Raw genomic sequence first — 19969 nt, forward strand, 5'->3', positions numbered from 1 at the left:
AATAAGGAGGCTTTCAGGAGGTAACACAGGCAATATATCATACTAGGATAAGTTTCAATTTCACAAGGAAAGGCTCATAAGTACAGTCATCGATATCAAGGGTCTGGCTTAACATTCTGCCTTTCTTCAATAGGCACTACAGCACTCTGGGATTCTTGCTGTTCTATTAGAGAATGTAGCAGAACTGCCCAGAATGGGAGTTCAGTGTCCTTTTCATTATTGTGTGATTCGTGAATGGAACTGGCCCTTCCGTAGACAATTTATTGCATGAGTCCTTGGTCTGTTTCCTTCTATTCAGGATTGCACTCACTGTCCGTTCTCTGCTTCTGTCCACCCTGCTAATAATGGGTGAAGCCTTTCTCTTTTGTGAGACTGTGATGGTTTAAAATGTATCACATAGTGTGGTCTTTGGTTGCGATCTGGCTGACCTAGGTATGTAATTATTGGAGGGATTCCTTGAGGGAAATATGTGTTCACTGAGTATGGGCATGTAATTCTCCCACTTCACAGAAGGGCAAAATTCCCCCATATGTCTTGTTGGGACTCTCAGGGAAGGATAAAATCTATCTAGGAAAAGGACTGGCTGTCTCCCTTGGGGTTTAGGGATCAGGCTGCAAGCAGGCTGGACTTATCAACAGGATGTGGAGGACTGTGAAAGAACAAATAATCCATAGAGTCTCTTTATTCAGTGTACAATAAATCATAGGATCTGTAGTGAGTTCCTGAACTGAAAAAGGGTGTGGAAAGGCATTTAATATCTCTTGTGATCAGTAAAATTGATTTGAACTGCCAGATTTCAGAGCAATAGCTGCCTGAATCAACTCGATTTGGTGAGAAAGGGTCCAAGCAGGGAAGATACATACTCAGTGCTTGTGTACTCACTACCCACTCTCAGTCTAGACTCCTCAGGAAGGTGTGCAGATGGTAGTCAGGGAGATAATTGGGGCCTGCAGACTTTATACCTAAAACCAACAATCCCCAATGCAGCAGGTGACTTTTGCAGTGGATGGTCATCAACTGGTCATCTAGGGTTGGTCAATAGAAGGTGAATCTAATCCTTTGATGATCTGTTACATGGTAGTTGGTCTGGAATGCCTGCAGTTTAGAGACAGCTTGTGAGCCACACAGACCACTAGTCATTCAAGATAGTCACTTGACTCCCAGAAAGTCTCACAGCAGGAAAGAGAAACACTGATGATGCAGGGAAGGAAGGCCACAAGTTTGGAGTTTATCTAGACCATCAGTGGACTTCATGTAAGGGAAATAACACTGTCATTTAGGTCAGGGTTTGTAATGTAGTATCAGGAGATTGGGTCAGCATTTGGGCCCTCTTGTGGCTCAGGAATATCCTCGGGGGCTTTGATTCCCACCCCCAGTAACTTTGTGGCAGGAACGTTTTTTAAAGGGAGGGTCCTAATATGCCACGGCTCATCTGGCAAACCAACAAGTCAAAAAATTTGCAGAAAAGCAATTAGGAAATATTTTGAGATGAATGAAAACAAATATACTACAACCAAACTTTTGGGATGCAGCAAAGGCAGTACTGAGAGGGAAATTTATACCCCTAAATGATTATATTACAAAAGAAGAAAGAGGAAAAATCAAAGACCTAACTGCACACTGGGAGGAACTAGCAGAAGAACAGCAGACTAAATCCAAAACTAGCAGAAAGAAATTACAAACATGAGATAACAAATAATGAGATAAGAGTATAAAAAGCAAAAACAATAGAGAAGTATTGAGAAAACCAGATGTTGGTTCTTTGGAAAGATCAATAAAGTTGACAAACCTTTAGCTAGACAGACAAAGGAAGAAAGGGAGAGGATGCAAACAAATAACTTCAGAAATGAGCAGGGAACATTACTACTGATCCCACAGGAGTAAAAAAGATCTTGTTCTTCTTTGTCAAAGGTAGCCAAGGCAGTATACCAAAAATGCATCGGCTTTTTATAAAGGGAATTTTTTAGGGTAAAGGCTTATAGTTCTGAGGCTGCAAAAATGTCCAGACTGAGGCACCATCAGAGATGCTCTCTCATCAAAGATTGGCTGCTAGCAGAACCTGTAGCCCTGCCACATGGCAAGGCAAACTGGTGGCCTGTGTGTGCTGTCTCCTCCAGGCTGCATTCCCCTTGAGCTAGCTATGGGCAATGAAGCATATGGCAGGGCTAGTCTCTTCATCTTGGAGCTACATTCTGTGCTTAGCCTGTTGGGTATCACATTTCTTCAGCTATGGCAGCTAGAGATCCTCAGGTCTGTCTCACGTGGCAGCTTAAAAATGACACCTGTCTGTGTGTTTTGATTCACTCCTCAGTATATAGTATAATAGACACCAGCAAGAGGGTGGAGGCCCAGTCTGTGTCACCCCTCACTGATAAAGTCCAATCAAAGGATCACACACTCACAGGCATGTATTAGTTTAAGTACTTGATCTGGGATTCACAAAAAACTTTAAACTGTTACATATCTTAACAACTACGAACAACTGTATGCCAACAATGTAGACACCTAGATAAACTAGAAACATTCCTAGAAACTCACAAGCAACCTATGTCAACAGAGCAGTTAAATGTAGAGGTGAAATCAACATCAAAAACCTCCAAACAATCAGAGAAAGACTTGAAAAGATGACTCTCCAAAGAAGATGTACATAGGGCCAGAAGGACCTTGAAAAGATGCTGAACACTCTTAGCCTTTAGGAAAATGCAAATTGAAACCACAATGAGGAAAGAGGATTTGGCTCAACTGATAGAGCTTCTGCCTACTATATAGGATGTTCAGGGTTCAAACTCAGGGCCTCCTGACCTGTGTGGTGAGTTGGCCCACACAGATGCCGACACGCTCAAGGAGTGCTGCGCCACGCAGGGTTGTCCCCCACATAGGGGAACCCCAAGCACAAGGTGTGCACCCCAAGAGGAGAGCTGCACCATGCGAAAAAAGCACAGCCTGCCCAGGAGTGGAACCACACACACAGAGAGCTGACACAGCAAGATGATGCAACAAAAAGACACAGATCCCAGTGTGCTGACAAGAATGCGAGCGGACACAGGAGAACACAAAGTGAATGGACACAGAGAGTAGACAGTGGGGAGGGGGGAGGGGATGTGGAGAGGAATAAATAAAAAATAAACCTTAAAAAAAAAAAGGAAACCACAATGATACCTTTTCACATCCACTAAAACGGTTGCTAATTAAAAACAGAAAATAACATGGGCTTCAAAATGGGCAGAAGTGTTGAATCATAGGCTATAAATTTCTATCATTTATAGATGAACTATTTCACATTAATTTAGATTGCCTTTAGCTACAAAGCCAAGGACTCTGTTTTTGTTTGCTTTCCTATTCCTCACCTTAGTCTTTCTTCTGCCAAGGAAGGCCAAATAGTGCAAGTCTACGCTCACTAACCAGTCAGCTCCATACATTGGAGCCTGTTGTCCTAATAAAGCAAATGTCCCTGAATAATGCATGAGCTGCTCCCCCAGTGTATTAATTGTTATTCTACATCCCACTAGAGCTCCTGGAAGACATGGTGAAGGAGGCTCCTAGTGACAGGACGGATGAGGAGGCCCCATCTAATGCCGAGGTAGTCACATTTTCCTTTAAGATAGAAATGTTCCTTTCTCAGATTTATTCTTTTTCAACTAAGCATAGATCTTAATATATGATGATGTACATTACAGATAATGGGTGCTGTTTGGGGGAAGGAATATTTGCAGAGGGATTTCTACTAATAGACCACTGATAAAAGAGGGCATTAAAAATGGCAACACCAGGTCATAACCCATATAGCTGGAGCCTTTTGTCTCAGCACCACTTTTCTTGCTTGGATCAAGACTTTTGTAATTCCTGCCAAAATGGATTTGAGAGAGAAAGCCCCCAGTTAAAGTGTGAGCCTTTCCCACAGGAGCCCACCATATGTATTCATGGGGTCTTTGATTTTATCACTGTGTCCCATTCATTTTTATAAAATCACAAAGATCTGAGAAAAAACAACACAGCATAGTATGATTCTCATTACTCACTTTCTGCAATTGCAGGTGAACTCAAGAAACAACAAAAATGGTAGTTATTCTGGTTCATGCAACTGTTGTGGGAAAAGTCAAAATAAAATAGGCGGTTTCCTCCAAGCTTTAGGCTGTGGACCCAGCCTGATCCTAGTTTCACTGGGAAATGAGGGTTGGGGTGTGATGAAAGGCTTCCATTAGGGTGTTCTGTCCTTGTTTCTACAGTTCCAAGTAGCAGCCGTGTTCTCTTTAGGTGGTAGATGTTTTAGTGCACAGGGGCTAATGGGAGTTCACGTGTGAGTCTCTGGGGTCTGATTTTGAGTCTGCGTGCATTTAACCAGGTGATATGTACCATTTACAAAGGAAAATTGCTAGGGCCAACTTTCTCAACTTTCTCAAATAAACCCTATCACCACTGAACATATTATGCACATTTACTTCATCCAGCTGCACCTAGGGTGTGCTTTTTATCCCCACAACACAGGTGGAGAAACTGAGTTGCAAAAATGAACAACAGCCTGAGCTGTCTGCTCCTAAGGGGAAGGGCCTAAATGTGAACCTCGATTTTGGCCCCAATTCTGATGCTCTGAGCTACAGACCTGCCCTTTATACTCAGCCATGGGAGTTTCACAGGATTGGGGGTATGATGAAAGGTTTTTTGTTACGGTATTCTGTCCTTGTTTCTAAAGTCCCCAGTAGAAGCTGTGTTCCCTTTAGGTAACTGTAGGATTATCATGTGCAATTCCCTGAGGTGTTATGTCCCACTTACGCAGAGAACTGCCAGTGTCAACTTTCTCAAATACATTGCATGATTTAGCCATTGGATCATTAGACATCAGACAATGGAGTTCTAGCATCTCCCTATGTCTTGGAATTACCTGAGTCTACAGAGAAACCAAACTGCCCACCATTTTAAGATAGCCTCAGTAGTCACACAGCCTAGGGCAGCAGGTTGTGCAGATTATCACAGACTTTGGTATAGCTATTAGTGTCAAAAACACACAGAAAGCCCACATGCTTCTGATCGCCCCAAAATTCTCTGTTGTGATAATGACTTGGTCAACCCTGCCAGGGTTGAGGTGTCAGCTCAGCAGCTCGCTCAAAGCAGATAGACATTGGGAGACAATTTACTGCATTTGATATCATCACCATAATGGACCCTATAGATGCTCAAGTTCTATGAGTCCTTGATAAAATAGAACCCAAAGACACTTGGCATTCAAAACATTCTGAACCTGGTGTTCAACACCCTTGCTGAAATGCTCTTGGAGATCTGGCTTAGAGGTAGTCAACACTAAATCCATGTGTCCCTCCATAATGACTGTCACAGTGTTGAAAGGGCAATGATGGAGAGGCTCTAATGCAATGAATACACACACGTGGCATAGAAAAGGAAGACTGGAAGGAAAATTCTATGATTGATAAGTAATGATTATTAAATGATCTCAGGATATTCAAATCTACAATTACCTTTACAACAAAGCACTAGTGAATAGATGCAATAGAATGACTTGCCCAGGATTCAATGTAGTCCACTGAAAGGTAGCTCCTAATCAAGTGGAAATTCCTAAGAACATATAGTAAATTCTTTGTCAGTATATGTATATCCATGGAGGTTGAATTTGTCTGGAGATGTCCCATGATACTGTCAACTTAGGCTAAATATGGAATAATCAGGAGGCATTTTGGGACTATCAATGATAATAAGATATTTTAGTATTATTTATAGACTACGGTCAGTTGTTATAGATTGCCAATAAGGATTTTGATTCCTGCTTCTTCCCTGCTACACTCCTGGCCAACCTGCTTTCAGTACAGAAGATAGCCCCTACAGCCGGTCATAGTGGCTTGTTACACTACAAACTCTACACCCTTTAGTGTCTTGTCCAAGACTAGAACCCTGCCTGAGAAATTTACATGTAACACACCAATATACTGAGAATTACTCTGTATCCTCCTAGCTCCCCAGGAACAACTGAAGGTGGTGCTTCCGAGGACCGAGAGGAGGAGGAAGCCTCACCCAATGCCAAGGTGAGGATGCTATCCTTTGTCTAAGGGAGAGGTGTTGCTTTTTGTATTCTATCTTTTGCAACTGATTTCAGGTAAGGATGCCTGATAGTATGCATTATAGATGGTATATACAGTTTTTTAGGAATGCAGAGTGTTTCATGGGAGTATGTTCCAACTGATCCATGATACAACAGGGTATCCAGAAATGGCAGGAGTAGATTATAAACTATGTTAAAAGTCCTTTTCCTCAGCTCCAATTTTTATTGCGTGGAATAAGAATTTGTAATCACATGCCAAAATGGACCTGAGAGATATTCTAGGAAAAGCTTGTGCCTTAATAGATATGTCCTGCTGTACTTTCTTATGGGGCTTTGCCTTCACCACTGTTTCCTATCTGCTTTTCTAATGGTATCAAGCAAACAAAAGTCCCGTTCAAACAGGGTATAGCATGATGTAATACTCATAGGTTTTTCTCTAATTGCAGGTGGCTGTAGGAATAAGTGAAATGGTACGTATCTAAAATTACTGACATCTGGGAACACATGGAAGATAAGATAACCAGGGTATTGTTAGAATGTTGGTCTGCAGGGATAGTGGCTCCAGTTATTGCGAGGAATGAGGATTGGAGGTGTGGCAAAAAAAAAAAAAGATTTTCAAAGGGAAGCATTATGGGGCATGCTCTAAAGTCCTGAAAGCAGCTGTGTTCCCTCTAGGTGGCACGGATTTGTGCGTAAAGGGGTTAGTGAGTGTCTATGAGTGAGCCTATGTGGTGTGATTGTGAATGTGTGACTGTGGGGATGTTATTGTTTGCTTTCCCAAGAGATGTGTCCAACTCACCCTGTACAATTGCCACTGCAAACTTTCTCAAAAACCAAACCATTAATATTGCACATGTAGCATATATTCACTTGTAAAATCTTCACCACAAAATTCTGGTTATGTTTACTCTCCCCACTTCTTACATGCAGACTGAGAGGCACAGATTAATAACCTAAGATCTCGAGTTCCTAAGAGGTAGAGTCAAAATGTGAACACAGGCATGAGGCCCATATGCTGATACTCTGAATAACTCACTCTCACTTGGCTCACAGACATGGTTCATTAGTGGCCACGCAAAGGATTTCCATCATCCATGTATAGACATTTGCCCAGAGGGCTCCTAAACACTGATCTTATATGTTAGGAAGCCTGAGGGCCACATAACCCAGGCTACCATTAGGGGCATTTTATGAGATACTTAGACATAGCTGTTTGTGTCAAAAGCAACAGAAGTCCTCATGTTTCTGCCAAGCTCACAGATTGTCAGATTGTGAGGCATCGGTAGGACAAGCCTGACAATCTTTGCCAGTGCTGGGTCACTGCTAAGTACCTGGCCCAACCAGAAAATAATCAGGGACTTGTTTTCATCTATTTGATAACTTTATCACCTTGAGCCCTTCAAATGATCAAATCTAAGCTACACAATAACCAATAAGATTGTAAAGTCCCACTTAGTCATTAGCCTACTTTCCATCGCCCTTCTTGCAACTCTCTTGTAGCGTTGGTATAGAGCCTCAGTGCTCAACCTGTGCCTCCCTCCTCGTGAACTGGCCCACTGTGGCTGGTTAGTGTGAGCATGGAGAGTCACATCACTCAATAAATGTGCATAAGTGATAAAGAAAAGGAAGATGGAGGGAAAATATTATGTAGTCACAATTGCTTATTTTGAAATGGTAGCGTATCAGTATTATCAAAACCACTGTAATTATCTTTATAAGAAAGGACTAATGATTCAATACAATAGAATACTTTGCCTAGAATTAAATCCAGTCCACCAATAAAAGTTCGCTTATTATAAAGAGAAAAATACTTCATAGGAGATGAGAATTCTAGCAGGAGCACTTTGAATGTGTGGAATTTGAAATGATCTCGGAAAGTTCAACAGGACAGTGACAATTAGTCTAGCTTCAAAACGGTCAGGAGGAATGATGGGACTCTGTCAATGAATCATAGTGTCTGTTTTAGTACCATTTATAGATTATTTCACGTTACAATGGGATCCCGTTACATACACAACCAAAGAAACTTATTTCTCATTTGTTTTCTGCTCCTGCTCTTTACAATCCTTCCACCCAGGAGGTTGGTCCAGCAACTGATCATTCCAGGCTTATTGTCCATCTATCCCCTTGCTCTCTTGGCTGTTACCACATCAGGTGCAGCTCTCTTAACAACCAATGAGGAGCATCCCAATGTACTGACAGTGACTCTATCCTTCTAGCTCCCCCTGAGGACCTGGTGGAGGAGATTCCTAGGGATAGGTCAGAGGAGGAGGTCCCATCTAATTCCAAGGTAAGGTTGCCTTTCTTTGTCTGAGCTGAAATTGTCACTTTATTATTTTTCAAATGAGTTCAGATATGAAAATCTGACCATGTAATTATAGATGATGTATGATTCCTTTGTTTGGGGGAGGCTTCAATGGGAACCTATAATTAACTGACCCTGGATTCAAGAGGGTGGCAGCAACCAAGTACACAGTACAGTGACTTTTCCTCACTGGCAGTTTTTCCTCCTAGGATTTAAAATATTTTATCACCCAACCTAAATTCTCGACCTAAATATACTTGAGAGAAGCATCGTTCAGGAAAAGCTTGTGCCATTGCACACATCTGGTGCAGTGATTTATGGAGACTCATTTGACCCGATTCTCATTTGCTTTTCTAAAGGTACGCAGAGAACAAAAGCCGGTGCAAACACTATACAGCATGGTCGAGCCCTCAGAGTACTGTGGGTTTTTTGCTTGTTTTTTGCCTAATTGTAGGTGGCCTCAGGAACAAGAAAAAATGGTATGTATTGTGGAATCGCTCACTTATTGAGAATGAAGCTAAGATTAAATAAAACCCAGGCTTTTGTGGTTCCTGTGGTGTGGGAACCCTGAAATCACTTTCCAGATGGGAATGAGTTATGGGGACTGTTTATGTTCTGGGTAAAGAAAAATGGCCATGTTCTACAGTCCTTGTAAACAGCTGTGTTCCCTTTAGGTGGTGTGGGTTTGCATGTGGCAGTTGAGTGGGAATTGCACTTATGAATAGGTTGTGATTGTGAAGGTTAGGTGAGGGTGAGTGTGTTTCCCTGTGAGGTATTTCCCAACTATGCAGGACAATTATTGTCAACTTTCTCAAATGTATCCCTTCATGACTGCACACTTTACATATACTGATTCAATCAATCCACAGAACGACAGTATTAGGGCTTTGTTTAATATTTCCCCACACCTTTGGTGGAAAAACTGTGGTGCAGAGATGAATAGCCTAGGATTTCAAGCTCCTACGTATAGGAGCCTCTTTGTGAAATCAGGCATGCAGCCCCAATGCTGGTGATGCCCCAAGCCACTATCTTCATTCACTGCTCAGCCATGGCGTCAGTGTACACCATGCAAGGGAGGCTGAACCTCCACTTGTATTCCTGGAAGTATCCAACCTGCAGAGACCCCAATCCTTACTCCTCATTGTAAGTAGTCTCAGTGGTGTCATGAGACCAAAGAGGTGACAGATGCCTTTACCCACTACGGCCTCGACACAATACCACACAGAGAAAGCCCCCATTCTTGTGGTCAGAGATTCTGAGAGGTGTTTACTGTAGTAAATCCTCCAACCTGACCCCAACCAGATAAGTATCAGGGTTATGTTTTAGTGTATTTGATAACATCATCAACATGAGCTTTAGAAATGTTCAAATCCTGTAGCTCCACAACCAAGGGACAGTGACAATAGGAACTCAAGTTACCGCTTCATGACCAGCCTGGTGCACATGATGTGGGCTATGGGTGGAAGGCTCTTTGTCTCTTCAGAGATAACCTAAACTATCTGTGACTTGTGGGTGTGGGATGATAAAAGGCTGCAGTCCTGCCCTGGGTGAGCAGGAAATAGTTTAACAATGCAAGGTCTATAAACTTAAGTATTCAGGGGAAATGCAAACCAAATATGCTAAAAGTTATGGAATGCCTGAGGTCCATGCTAAAAGCTTACCTAAGATGTGGAAATATATGCTAATTCAAGCCTATTGAGAACTGAAACAAAAGGACCATTTGGCCTTTCCTCTCTGTATAAAAGGGACTAAAAATCTTGTTCGGGGCTCGGGATTGAAACAGAAAGTTCCCGAGTCCGGCTGGCCCTCAATAAACCATTTTTCCTTCTCAAACTCATTCCTGAGTCCTGGCCTCTCTATACTCAAATAATTGAACTTCTCCCAAATTCTACAACACACATAGTCCTTATTTCAAGTCTTACAGCGGAGTTAGAGTCTAAATGCTAACCCCCACACTTCCCCTTAGCCATGGGGAGTGTAAACATGGACAACAAACACAGTCAATGAACACACACACGGGGTATAGAAAAGGAAGACTGGAAGAAAAAATATTACATGATATATAACTGTCAATTTTAAATGGTAGTATTTTAGTAGTTTCCAACCTTGTTTAATTGATTATATTTGTGACAAATGATTAGTGAATAAATACAATAGAATGTTCTCTCTAGAATTGAATCCAGTCCCACAACAAAAGGTTATGAATAAAAATGTCTTTAAAACAATTATTCTATTGTTACATTTTGGGAAGAAAATACATTGTTGGCATTCAATCAAGTGCAAAATCCTATACAACAGCTAATAAACGCAGTGTAGTATAGGTGGAACTATGGAGGCTAAAATGGTTTTTGAACATGTCAAGATAGTGGCATTTGAGTTTGGCTTCAAAACGGCAGGAGGAGTAATGGATTGCACAAGACATGGGGCAGCTTAATAGTGAACCCTGTGGTGGATGACGGATTTTTGTTAACAGTACGAACATGCGAACATTCTTAATGTGAATTACAGCAAATGTTTAATACAAATACATGGTGCTGATAATAGGGTGTTTTATGGGGAAATTTTTCTCCATCAACTATACCTAATGCAAGCTTTAGACCATACTTAGTAGTAATATTTGGATGTTATTTTATCAATTATAACAAGCATTCCACAACGATGCAGGATGTTTGTGGTAGGGTAGTATTATCCAAAGGGGTGCTGAAGCAAAGCCCCAGAAATATTCTGGTTTTTTAAAGGGTATTTATTTGGGGTAGAAGCTTATAGTTACAAGGCCCTAAAGAGTCCAACTCAAGGTACCCTAAGTGGCATTTTCTCACCAAATGTCTGTTACTACATGTTGAACAAGATGGCTGCTGACCTCTTCAGGGTTCAGCCTTCCTCTTTCCTCTTAAGGCTCCATGGGTCTAGCTTCTTCTGATCTTAGCGTAGGCTGCCATAAGGCTCATCTCTCTTCAGGGCTCATTTCTTTCCAGGCTCAGTTCTCGTCTCTTCACAAGGTCAGCTGTTTACTATCAGGGGAACAGCTCTTCTCTCTTCCCAGGGCCCCTGCCATGTCTATGGAGCTGTCTCTCTCCCTCTGTGTATATTCTCTGTGTGCCTCCCTTTGTCTAAGAGTCTGTTCTATCAGCCCACCAAGGCAGTGGGGAACTCAACGCTGCACACCCTAATGATGTAGTCAAATCAAAGCCCTAATCTTGATTTAATCAAGTAAATGCAAAGTCTTTGAATTTAAGTCAGTCAAAGGGTATCATGCCCAGAGGAACAGGTCAGTTTACAAATGTAATCAATATCCCTTTCTGGAATTTATAAATAATATCAAACCGCCCCAGGTGTTGTATGGGGATTCTGTATGTTACACATGATTCTCTTGTAAACTCCCAACTTCTTTCAAAAAATACAAATGAGAGAAACTATATTATCAATTATTATTAACTACTTTCTATTATTGTTTTAGTATTAATCATTTGTTAAAGATGGTGACGAGCTAATAAATGTCAAGCTAAACCAATTTTTCTTCCTTGTACCTTAAATATATTTGTTTTAATGATCTGGATATCCTTTTGTTTCTGCTACTTTATCATCACAGTAAATAATGAAGCTTTTTTGTTATTGCTACTTTACATTATAATCAATAATGAAGCTGTCATTTCTCAGAGCTTACTAAAAGAGGCAGTAGAGCATTATGATTAAGATTCCATACTCTGGAACTAAACCACATAAACTGAAATCCCACCTCTGCCACTTAATTAGTTGCATGACCTTGGGCAACATACTTAGCCCTCTCATCAGTAAATTAAGAACCAGTGTTATTGCCCATTTATCTTACCCATTGGCTCTTTTGCAGTTGTTTTAGCATCTGGCCTTTATATGCTTACTCACTCCAGAAAGGGACTCCAAAGGCAAAAGAGAGAAAAAAGACCAAAACAGTGCTTTTGATTTTCAAAAGAGGTTTTTAAAGCAAATGACAGAATAGTATTGAAAGAAAAGGGGTTTGAGTTAACATAGGCTGCACATTTTTTGTTTTGCTTTGTTTAAAAGTACAAGCTCTAAAGGTCTCAGGGCTTAAAGAATTTTCTTCCCTTTGAACAAGATATTGAGAATAGAAAAGAGGCAGGCTGGCACACTCCCAGACTTGATGGAGTACCCATGTGTGTTTATGTGGAGGGAGAAAGAGAGAAAGAAGACAATTTGGGCAATATGTCCTATGGACCAGCCACTTGCATCTCAGGATAAGGGCTGGTAGGAGAGTGAGAATGTCCAGTTACTGAAAACTCAGAGCCCTATGCTTGCCTTAGGAGGAAGAATCATGCTTTTCTTGGCATCCAGCATGGTGTTTGAGCATCAGGAAAAATGTGACTTCTGCAGTCACACAGGACCCTGTGCATGGTTTAATGCTTGTAGCCGTCTTGAGATTCTTAATACATTTTAAACAAGGGACCTCACATTTTCATATTGAACCAGGCCCCACAAATTATGTATGTGATCCTGTCTATGCAAAGGGGCCTGAAACAATTCTGAGTACCCAGCATATAATAGGAGACTAAAATATTATGATGATTTCCTCTACCCAGCAATGAGGCAAGTGAAGTGGTTGAGAGACATCTGACAGACCTGATGAATCTTTCCACTGGGGACAAGTATGCAGAACTGGCCTACACAGTCTGAAAAGTAAAGATCAAGGGAAACAGGCAGATGCTCCAGCCTGATGCTTTGATATCCTGTAAGTCTCCTGGAACTCCTGGCCCCCGGGGAAACACAGAAGGAGACCTGCAGTAGCCTGAGACTGTGTTTCCCATATGCTACCAAATGGGGGCTCAAAATAGAAATAGAAATATTTTTAAAATGACATATTTGTATGCATGAGGCACGAGCTGTGGTTTTACCCTACAAATCCATAAATAAAAGTTTGACTTATTTTTTAAAAGGCAGAAGTGATAAGAATTCATCAGTGAACAATAGCATGTATTTTCCTACCCTTTGTAAATTGACTATTTCAAGTTGCTTTGGAATGTCTTTAATGACAAAGCCAAGGACTGCTTCCTTTTATTTTCCTGCTCCTCCCTTTTGCTTTTTCCACTCCTGAGCAGCTCACTCTATACTAGTTGATAACTGCCTCCATAATACTCTAAATCCCTTGCCCAAGATAAACAAAACACCATTAGTAATCCAGAAGAAACAGCACCAAGCTACTGACTGTTATTCTCTGTCCTCCTAGTTCCCTGAGGGCCTGTTGGAGGAGCTTCTGAATGCCAGAGCAGTAGAGTAAGCTCCATCTGATTCCAAGGTGAGGTCACCTTTCTTTGTCTGAGATCAAGCTGTTGCCTTCTTGGTTTCCTTCCTTTTTAATCCAGTTGGGATAATCTGACCATGTACATTATAGGTGATATGCACAAAACTACTGGGGAATGTCTTCAATGGGAGTCTATTACTAGCTGATTCCTTTCTCAAGAGTAAAATCACAAAGGCAGCACCAACTTATAGACTATATGGTATTAGGCCCACCCTAAGGAGCAATATTTTTACCTTGGATCAAGAATTTTCTGTCAACCAAAATGGATTTGAGAGATGCATCAGTGAGGAAAAACTCATTTCTTTTCCACAGGTGTCCCCGCACCGGTTTTGGCTTTCCTTTGTTTGACCATTCTTTCCTATCTGGTATTCTAAAGTCACCAAGAGGACAAAATCCTTCTGGTAGCATTACATAATAATTTATAATTCTCACAGTGTTTTCTTTTCTGTAATTGCAGCTGGCCTGAAAAGAAAGTGTCAATGGTAGGTGGGCTGAGGAAAATAATCTACATGACAAGAAATGTGGGTCTTTCTTGCTGGCTTCAGTCAAGAGCCCCCTGATTAAAACTCCCAGGTAGGAACAAGGATTTGGGTATGAGGAAGTAAATGGGTATTTCAGACAAGAACTAGAGTGATGTTTCTTGAATAGTTGGTTTCTGTGTAGATGGCATGGGTTTGTGTTCATGTGAGTGTTGTGTGTGTATATGAGTATGTGCTGTGATTCTCAGTGTAATGAATGTGATTGCCAACGTGCATGTGTGAGATCCTATGTCTGCTGTGTGCCTTCCTAGATTTCTCTCCTATAACCAGCACGATTACCTGTGCAATCCCATAATAATTTCCTCAAGGACATATACGTATGTCCATATTTTCAAGTTATATACTTCAAATAATACAGTTCATTGTAAGTCAAGTATGCCTCAATAAACCTGGAAAATATCCCATAACAACCCAGGAAAATGTTCAAAGGACTCCAAGTGAAAATACTGTGTTACAAAATCCCTGTCATTAGGATTTAATGGGAAGAATTCATTTAATAGTGAATAGTATAGCCTGTGTAGAGCACTCTCCTTGCCCCTAATGGCACTTTCATTGACGATGATAAAAGAAAAGCAGCCATATCTGTTGTTTTTAACATAGGAGAAAAGAGAGGCTTAGAAGCTGAATTAATTTTGCAGAAATGCAAAGTACCAAACAGGAAACTAGGCACTGAGGTATTAGGTGGTTTGATACCAAAGCACAATCTCATCATGCCTCTTCTGCCTGGCAATCTCTAATCTTCTACGAATCTGGCAACATTTGTCATTTTTAATTCTTGTTACTGAGCACCACACCACCAGGGCATCTGCAGCACAAGTACATGTCACCCATTTGTCCAAAGCCCAATTGCCATGTGTGTTAGTAACTATGATATAGACAATGCAGAGTGAACATGCTCATCCTCACAAAACATCTCCTGGGAGGCTGCTCAGAGTCTGCCGCTGAACTCATCTAACCCACTGGACTCTTCTAACATAGACCACATCCACAATAGTCCAACTTTCAGGGTGATAAGCTTGGAGGCTTGTGCAGTAACAGTCCAGCAAAATGGGAAAGTGAGAGGCTGAAAGAATTCCATCCCCACTTCTCTTTCATTTGCATACTGTTTCCAATGTCCTGTTGAAGGTCTCTGACTCCACAGAGCTCAGGGAAGGTCTGAGAACCCAGGGTAAAGAGTTCAGGTGATCTTGGGTGGCCAGCCTGGTCTCAACTGGAAAAGGAAGGGTCTGGTGTGCCATTCTCTCAATTCAATTTCTTGGTGATATCTGTGTTCCTAAACAGTACCTCCAATTGGCTTGTGGATTGGGGGTATGGCTCTACCAGCAGCGATGAAGGTAACAATCCAAGTCGGTAACAATGTTCAAGGAAGTACCCAATGGGAGAGAGTTCCTGGGAGCAGTTGCATTACCCCTTCTGCATTGGAGATGGAGGAGAGGGGTGTGAAATCAGGAAGTAAAGGAAATATTTAGAGATCTGCTTTGTTCTTTTCCTATTTCAGTAAGATCATAGTAAGAGATACTATAATGTCGTGGTCAGGAAGACATGGACAAAGCGATTGCCTTCTCAGAGGGAAAAGGTGGACAGTCTTCCCTACATTTAGAGTATGTGAGGACTGGAAAACGGATTGTGGAGATCTTAGACCAAACTTAGATGGTAAAGGTGAAGCAATCAAGGCCCAAGGAATGCAATGTTGTGATAAGGACAAAATTATGTGCTGGGATAAGGTCATAACCAGGTGAGAACAACAATAGTTCAAGCTCTCCCCTCAACCCTAACATTTTCCTTTCCTTTTACAAGGATGCCCCATCATGGTTACTGCCATGGTACATTCAGAAGCATTCTTCATCAAGTCAGATGATTCAGACACGGGGATGACGAGCTGCATGTAATTCATGTCTTCTGTCTTTTTTCATCTATTCCTGTTCATAAACTTCTCTTTGTACCTCTCCCATCTTCTCCTCTTTTTATGATACTCAACATGAAGGATTTGATCTCATCTAGGAAGTTGAGGTCATGGGTTTGAGAAGGTTTATAACAACTTTCTACATCCTTCTCAACTGCTTTTTTAGCATTTCCATCATTTCCAAACCTACTATGCAGCATGCACAATCTCAAGTAAACCAGAATGTAACAGGGCGGGATCTGGGCTGGGAGTCAGGTGCCTTGGGCCACTCTTTTGGAGGGCACTTGTGAACTTGGTTCTGGGCTGGACTCTCCCTTCCCAGGTATGTTCCTGCAAATGGTATCTCTGGACAATCAAGTGTTTTCTGTTCCTTACACAGCTTAGTACACTGTTTGAGGTGAAGGAGGAGTCTCTATTCATAATTTCTCTTTTCCTAGAATACCCAGAAGCCACCGAAGAAATGAAGAGGAAAAGGAAATGTGAATGTGGAGTGAATAGGATGAAAAGGGGAAGGGAATTAAGTTACACACATTACATTTCTTTCCTAACTTTCTCTTTGGCACTTCAGGAAAATCAGTAAAACTAAGGAGAACATTGGCGTTGCCACAAATGAGGGTGAACATGGAGGTGGAGACAAGAACTGGCTGGTCAAAAATAAGCACAGGCAAGTAGAGTATATCCTCACAGCCTCTTCTCAGGGAACAAAACCTCATTCTATACAAGCCACAGCCTCCAAAGGCTCCTTAATTTGCAGGAGAGGGCACTAGCCCCTTTTAAGCCTTATGTGCACTCACACTGCATTCTTTGTGAAGATCGACCCTGGATTAGTTCAACACCTCAGCCCTGCTGAAGTGAAGTTTGCACTCATAATCCACTTACAGTCAACAAAAGCCTCTCCTGTTTATTAATGAGTATGGTGAACAGGGTGGAGTGAACCTAAATGCCACTAACTCAGGTCTCTGGCAAAAGGGTATATTAGGCTGCTTTAATCAATACTGGTAACCAGCTGGCTCAAACAGAGGAATTGATTGTCTCACAGTTTGGGAGATTAGAAATCCAAAATCATGGTTTAGGCTGCACTGTGCTTTCTCTGAAGGTGGTGGCAGCTTGCCAGCAATCCATAACTGAACCTATGCCTCCATTTCTTGGCCCTCTGACTCCTATCTCCTGTGCCTGAATGTGCCTAATTTTCTTCTTATAAGGTCTGCAGTCATATTAGATTAAGGCCCCCTGATTAAAGTTGGACTCACATTCATTAGTATGATCTTTGGCATTCTTAGAAATGAGTTCACATTTGTAAGAGCGGAGGTTAGGACAAAAACATGACTTTATGGGCGGACCTGATTCAATCCATAATAAGGATAATGGCACTCTGGGGTCCCTCGCAGGCAGGTAGGGTAGGTATTCTGGGCCAGTTTCCATCTTAGGGGGAAATTTAAGTCCTGACTGGCAGTTGCCCAAGCCCTGAGGGTTCTCAGCCTCTGCTGGGTCCTGTTCAGATCCCTGGGTCAGCTCATGCCACCTTTCCTCAAGCTGTGGTTCTTGAGAAGTTTTTTAGGTATGTATAATTCATACAAACCTGAAAGAATGGTCAATGAAGAGCTCACTTGGGATGAATGAAATGGGGAGAATTGCAAGTTACTTATGTTCCTTTTATTTATTTTTTACTTTCATAATTAATTAAAGATAAACATAATACTTATAGCATCTTGTTAAAAGGAGTGTCTTCTGTAATGTTTTCATGTTGGAATATACTAATGTAAGAAAACTTATGATTTTAGTACTAGAGCCTAACTGTTTTTTAACCGAAAAGCACAGGTAAGTTTTGGTGTGTTTTAAAATGAAACTAGTTTTTAGAGAGAAAAAGGAACCTGTCCAATAGTAATGTGAAGATGCAGTCATGACTTGGACTGTGTAGGGGACAGGGGTTGGGGAAGCAGGGTTATCACTTCCATACCTATCCTTCCGATGTCCTGCTTCTCACCTGGTCAGATATATAAGACTCTGCCTTTTCTTCCTGGAGCCCTACAGTCAAACTTACTCTTCAGGGAAGAGTCACTTCGAGGGCACCCATCAAAGCAAACAGATTAAATCCCTTCAGTTGGACATTTACAGACACTGTGCCACAGACGATACCTTAAGCCGAGAGTAGCAATAGGAATTCAGTGCCATTTGGATCTGGTTCCTAGGTATCGGTGGCCAACTTTGCTTCTCCAGGGTCTATTGTACCTTCTGAGTCCCGCAACACTCACCAGCAAAACCCCTCCTCCATCTGTCTCTGTGTACCCGGTGAGTCTATATCCTGTGCTTTTATTGCAGATCCCACCATTGACAGCTACAAAGGCCTTAAGCTGGAGGCCCCAGCCTGAGCTTAGAAGAGCTGTAGATCATATGGTGTTTAGAGATGCCTCTGTGCTTATTCTCTTCTACCCATACCCAAATAAATTTTGGTAGAATTTAGTTAGATAAATTTAGATTGAGTTTTAGAGAAACATTTTACATTTAATGTTAGATATTACTATATTAATCAATATTTTCTCCTACTACTTGTGTTTCTTAATTTATCAAAAAAAATTAAACATGTATTTAGATCAGCATGTTAAACAAAGTTAGAGCCAAATTAATTATAAAATTTGGTCTCCCTCCTGGCTCCCACCAAGGTCACTACTCTCTCATAGAATCCTCAATGTTTGATAGTTGAACAAGTAACTGAAAATTTAGTGCTTAACTTCTGTCCTCAGGACAATGTCTTCCAGATGTTTCATTTGCTGAAATCTGTTTACTCACCTGGAAGGGATTATGGCAATAACATCACCCTTGGTCTAGCAGGATAACTTCGAATTCACTGTCTTTTTTACTTTCTTTTCAGTCTTGCTGGGGATAAAACCATCAGTCACATTTCCTTCCACAAAGACATTACCCCATTTTCACATAACACAAAATATTGTTCTCAAAAATGTTGAAGAGATTCTAATATTCTTTCCATAATGCCGCATGCTTTCCTCTAATAAATGGTTTTGTTTTCTTTAAACCATAGTAATTTCACTAAAATTTGCCTTATCTTTAGACCTTCTGTATCAATGCTCAGTGTGTAATTTTATTATGGAGCTTCAAATAAGTCTTTCCAGAAAAAATGGAGTCATAATTTTTAATAATTGCTGCAAGTATTTGCTTTTAGTCTCTCATTCAAACACTGCAGTATTCATATATTGGCCTTTCTATGCTGATCTTAAACTTTTGACATTTTTTTCTCAAATCTTTTACATTATATTAAATTTCTTTTAAGCAATTTCTTCTTTTTAACTTCTCTTTCTATTTAGGTATTACCTTTTCACTGTTTCTTCTAGTTTATATGTAAATCATGAAATGATTTTTTCCCCCATTTTTTTCTTATTCTTCCCTGATTTCTGTCCCTTCATTTTTGAGGTTTTTTTTTTTTTTCCCTATCTCATTGATGATGTTCTCTCATATACTGTTTCCTTTCATCAATGCTTTTACCTTCTTTTTGAGATAGTACATTTCACTACATAATGTACATCAAAAAGAAGAGCCTTACTTTGCACTTATACCTGTACTGGAAATAACATCAATATTTTTTCTGTTGGTATTTCATATGATTTTTTAAAAATTTGTAGATAGAAACAAGATTCAAAATAGCTTTCCCAACAACACAGATCTGTCTCTGTCCAAATTTTCTTTGAAATTAAAAATATATATAACAGCTTTCTTCCCGATATTTCTGGGTTCTGTACTTCTACCACTCTTAAATATGGGTCTTCACTATCATTACCTCTATTGCACCTGTTATTGTCTATTTGTTTCTGCATCTGACTAGTGAATACCTCCTTTGAATGTATGCTCTTGTCTTGATGTGGAACAG

General features: G+C 40.8%; 1 long non-coding RNA gene and 1 gene segment (V, D, J or C); both read left to right on the forward strand.

Annotated features, from left to right (window-relative positions):
* LOC131273808 (immunoglobulin kappa variable 3-11-like) overlaps positions 1–19969 on the forward strand; it is a 911457-nt gene that overhangs the window by 466132 nt on the left and 425356 nt on the right.
* Positions 13573–16814, forward strand: LOC131274082 (uncharacterized). Its single transcript, XR_009181294.1, has 3 exons — positions 13573–13641; positions 14105–14220; positions 16658–16814. It is a non-coding gene; the product is annotated as an uncharacterized lncRNA (long non-coding RNA).

The sequence above is a fragment of the Dasypus novemcinctus genome, chromosome 17 (assembly GCF_030445035.2).
Source record: "Dasypus novemcinctus isolate mDasNov1 chromosome 17, mDasNov1.1.hap2, whole genome shotgun sequence".
Lineage (NCBI taxonomy): Eukaryota > Metazoa > Chordata > Mammalia > Cingulata > Dasypodidae > Dasypus > Dasypus novemcinctus.